We start from the raw sequence: 5,000 nt of genomic DNA, 5'->3' as shown, positions 1-5,000 counted from the left end.
TAGTAGTAGTAGTAGTAGTAGTAGTAGTAGTAGTAGTAGTAGTAGTAGTAGTAGTGGTAGTAGTAGTAGTAGTAGTAGTAGTAGTAGTAGTAGTAGTAGTAGTAGTAGTAGTAGTAGTAGTGTAGTAGTGGTAGTAGTAGTAGTAGTAGTAGTAGTAATAATAATAATAATAATAATAATAATAATAATAATAATAATAATAATAATAATTCATGACAATTATAGTTTTTTCATGGAATCAGCAATCCAATAATTACTTTTTCGAGTCAAGGAGAGAGAGAGAGAGAGAGAGAGAGAGAGAGAATATTTTGCATCCCTCTATTTCCGCGTTGCGTTTATGTCTTCACCTTGAGATTGATCCTCCTCCTCCTCCTCCTCCTCCTCCTCCTCCTCCTCCTCCTCCTCCTCCTCCTCCAATTCTTCTTCCTATTTCATTAAAGTCCTTCATATTATTATTTTTTGTTTATTTCTTCCTTTTTTTATTTTCTTGTTTTCTTGTTTTTTTTTTTTTTTTTTTTGTTCTTGTCGCCTTATTCTTTGCTTCTTCTCTTCCTTCTCCTCCTTTTCTTCTCCTCCTCTTCCTCCTTTTCTCCTCCTCCTCCTCCTCCTCCCTCTTCTTCTCCTCCTACTCCTCCTCCTCCTCCTCCTCCTCCTTCTCCTCTTCCTTCTTCTCCTTCTCCTTCTTCTTCTTTTCCTCCTCTTTCTCCTCCTCCTCTTTGTTTTCTTCCTTCTAATTTTTTCTTCTTTTTTCTTATCTTAATTTTTTTTTTCTTATTCCTTTTCCTTTCTCTTCCTTTTCTTGTTCATTCCTTTTTTGATGTTTTTGCTTGTTCTTTTCTCCTACTCTTCCTCCTCCTCCCCCTCTTCCTCCTCCTTCTCCTCTTCCTCCTCCTCCTCCTCCTCCTCCTCCTCCTCCTCCTATTCCTCCTCCTCCTCCTCCTCCTCCTTCTCCTCCTCCTATTCTGGCTCTCTTCCTGTAGGTACTTCGATTTAGTTACCAAACAGTCTTGAAAGGACAAAAAATATCTGTTGCTTTATGGTTTTCCTCCTCCTCCTCCTCCTCCTCCTCCTCCTTCTCCTCCTCCTCCTCCTCCTCCTCCTCCTCCTCCTCCTCCTGCTATATATTGAAGAAAGGCAAAAAAGTGAAGCTGGTAATTACGGACCCATCAGTCTCACCTCGGTAGTTATAAAAATTTGAGAAAAAATACTTAGAGACAAAATTACTTCCTTTCCAGACAGCCACAAATTGATATTAGACTCACAACATGGTTTCAGGAACAACAGATCATGCCTAACGAATCTCCTGGAATCTTTCAATGACATATTCTCTAATTATGATGACAGAGCTCCATCTGACATCATTTATCTTGACTTCAGGAAAGCTTTTGATACAGTCCCACACAAACGTCTCTTAATTAAACTGAAAGCCCACGGGATGGGAGAGCAGTTGTGTGGATGGATTGATAGTTGGCTAACTAATAGAAAGCAAAGAGTTGTTATCAAGGGAGAAGCTTCCGACTGGCTTCAAGTTACGAGTGGTGTTCCCCAGGGGTCAGTTTTGGGTCCATTACTTTTTTGATATACATAAATGACTTAGACTGCGGCATCGTATCAAAAATATCAAAATTCGCAGACGACACTAAACTAGGTAGCAAAGTACGCACAAGAGACGATTGTGATGCCATCCAGCGGGATTTAGACAACCTTAGTAGCTGGAGCGATAAATGGCTATTAAATTTTAATGCAGATAAGTGCAAAGTAATGCACATCGGCCTAAACAATGTGAAAAATAATTACAAATTACATGGACGTAACTTAATTAAAGTCACTGAAGAAAAGGACCTGGGAGTACTCATAACAAATGACTTAAAATGTGCTGCACAGTGTTCGGCCGCTAGTCGTAAAGCTAACACTGTTTTAGGATTTATCGCGCGTAATTTTGATTATAAAACACCTGAAGTCATAACGCGTCTTTATACATCATTAGTGAGACCACATTTGGAATACGCGGTTCAGTTCTGGTCTCCATGTTATCAAAAAGACATTAATAAATTAGAGAGCGTTCAAAGACGAGCAACGAAACTAATCCCCGGAATACGTGGCCTGTCATATGAAGAACGTCTCAAAAGACTAGACATGTTCTCCCTCAGAGATCGTCGCATCCGAGGTGACCTCATTCAAACGTTTAAAATATCTAAAAATATAGATAAGATCGACTATGAAAATCTTTTTGAGCTTTCGCAATCAGTAACAAGAACGGCTTGAAGCTTAAAGGACAGCGATTTAATACTGATTTGCGAAGAAACTTTTTTAACGTAAGAATAGTTGAACACTGGAACAAGCTGCCAGCGTCCGTCGTCCAAGTTAACACGGTAGCTACGTTCAAAAGGAAATTAGACAAGTTTTATATAAAAAAAAAAAAATGGTTTCCAATAATTTTTTTTCCTTTTAGCGATAGTAGTAGTTACACTAGATACTCTTTGTCTTAGCGATAGTAGTAGTTACACTAGATACTCTTTGTCTTAGCGATAGTAGTAGTTACACTAGATAGTCTTTGTCTTAGCGATAGTAGTAGTTACACTAGATAGTCTTTGTCTTAGCGATAGTAGTAGTTACACTAGATAGTCTTTGTCTTAGCGATAGTAGTAGTTACACTAGATAGTCTTTGTCTTAGCGATAGTAGTAGTAGTGACATCAGTAGTCTCTTTTTTTCCCATCTGTCCTGTATAGATCTCCCTGATTGTCCTTCTCAGCAGTCGGGGTGTATTCTTCGTCTTATTTCTTGCCGGGTGGCGCCGGGGGGAGTGGTGGGTGGGGAGGAGCTTCATCTGTTCTGTCCTTGCCTCCTACTAAGTGTGTAGCTTCTGTACATGTAGTTTAGTAAACGAGTGACCTCGTCATAGGTCGCAAGGCCTCCTGTCACTCGTCTTTCCTTTGTATTCCTAAGTATTCCTCCTCCTCCTCCTCCTCCTCCTCCTCCTCCTCCTCCTCCTTCTGTCATAAATCATGTGTTTTTGCTTGAATATTTGTCATTAGCACATTGATGGATGACTGTGTGTGTGTGTGTGTGTGTGTGTGTGTGTGTGTGTGTGTGTGTGTGTGTGTGTGTTTCTCCTTTTCTTGTTTCCTTCGTTTTCTTTTTCTTTTCATTCTTATTCCTTTCCTTTCATTCTCTTTTCCTTTATTTGTTTTTCCTTTTTTTTCCTTTTTTTACTTTTCTATTTTGTTATTTTGTATTTTCATTTTCTTTTTCTTCCATTTTCATTTTCTTTTTTTCTTTTTCCGTTTTCTTTTCTTCTCTTTCCATTTTCTTTTATTTTATTTTCATTTTTCTTTTCCTCGTTTGTCTTCAGAAAATCTAAGAAAATGAAATTGTTTCCTGTATATATTTTTTTTATTTTCACTATTTTCATTAAGATTCCCCTCTCTTAAACCCCTCTTTTCCCTCCCTCCCCCTCCCCTTCCTCCTCCTTTCCCCTCTCTCTCCTCCTCCTTCCCCTTTTTTCCCTCCTCCCCTCTTCTCTCCCCTCTTTCCTTTCCCTGTCCTTCTCATTTTTTCCCTGGCTCACTATGTTAACCCCTCTTTTCCCCTCCTTTTCCCCTCCCTTCACCTCTTTTCCCTCCTTCTTTTCCTTTTCTCCTCCTTTTCCCTCTTCTTCCCCTTTTTCCCTCTTTTCTCCTCCCTTCCTCTCCCTTTCCCCTCCTTTTCCCTCTTCTACCCCTCCTTTTCCCTTTTCTTTCCCTCATTTTCCCCTCCCTTTTTTTCCTTTTCTCCTCCTTTTCCTCTTTTCTTTCCCTCTTTTCTTATTCTTTTCCTTTTCCCTTCCCCTCTTCTTCCCCTCTTCTTCCCCTCTTCTTCCCCTCTTTTTCCCCTCGTTTCCTCTCTCCCTTTCCCCTTCTCCCTTCTTTTCCTTTCCCCTTTCTCATTAGCTTCTCCTTTCAATATTTCCTCCTTCCTTTCCTCTTCTACTCTCCCCTTTTCTCCCCTCCTTCCCCTCGTATCCTCTTCTTTTCCCTCGTTTCCCCTCCTTCTCCTCTCCTTCCCCTCCTTTCCCCTCTAATGAGTCAAGAGAGAGTCAATTGTGTGAATCACCTCCGTCTATTTCCCTCGTCCATTACAGTCGTGACCTTGAAACTGTGGTGGTGGTGGTGGTGGTGGTGGTGGTGGTGGTGAGAGAGAGAGAGAGAGAGAGAGAGAGGAGGGAAACTACATAAACTTGAATAAAAGGGTAAATAAGTTGAAATAAAGACTTAGAGAGAGAGAGAGAGAGAGAGAGAGAGAGAGAGAGAGAGAGAGAGAGAGAGAGAGAGAGAGAGAGAGAGAGAGAGAAAAGAAAGAGAAACAGATACAGAGAAACACACACACACACACACACACACACAGCAAGACACCCACCACACACACACACACACACACACACACACACACGTCTGAAACAATAACAGTGTAACGTGTGTGTGTGTGTGTGTGTGTGTGTGTGTGTGTGTGTGTGTGTGTGTCTTATTCTCCGAGTTTCAGCGAAGAGTAAAATCGGAAATCGGTTTTGTCCAAGATGGAAGAATGTATCCCTTCTGCCAGTACCAAGGAGGAGGAGGAGGAGGAGGAGGAGGAGGAGGAGGAGGAGGAGGAGGAGGAGGAGGAGGAGGAGAATAGGATCCCGGAGTCCTTCGAGATCTAGGTTACTTCGTCAGCAAGAGTGCACAGGAGGAGGAGGAGGAGGAGAAGGAGGAGGAGGAGGAGGAGGAGGAGGAGGAGGGAACACAGGGAATAGGAAGAATGAGGATAAGATTATAGTAAGTCGAGGAAGAAGAGGACAGAGAGAGAGAGAGAGAGAGAGAGAGAGAGAGAGAGAGAGAGGGGGACGGTGACTCTTTCTCTTTAGTATCTATAAGAAAACTGCTGACGAAGGTGTGGTAGAAGTGGACATAAATATAAAAGAGAGATTAAAGAGAGTGTGAAAGCAGAGAGAGAGAGAGAGAGAGAGAGAGAGAGAGAGAGA

Source organism: Portunus trituberculatus, chromosome 5, assembly GCF_017591435.1.
Source record: "Portunus trituberculatus isolate SZX2019 chromosome 5, ASM1759143v1, whole genome shotgun sequence".
Taxonomy (NCBI): domain Eukaryota; kingdom Metazoa; phylum Arthropoda; class Malacostraca; order Decapoda; family Portunidae; genus Portunus; species Portunus trituberculatus.
Note: the sequence above shows the minus strand (reverse complement) of the source record.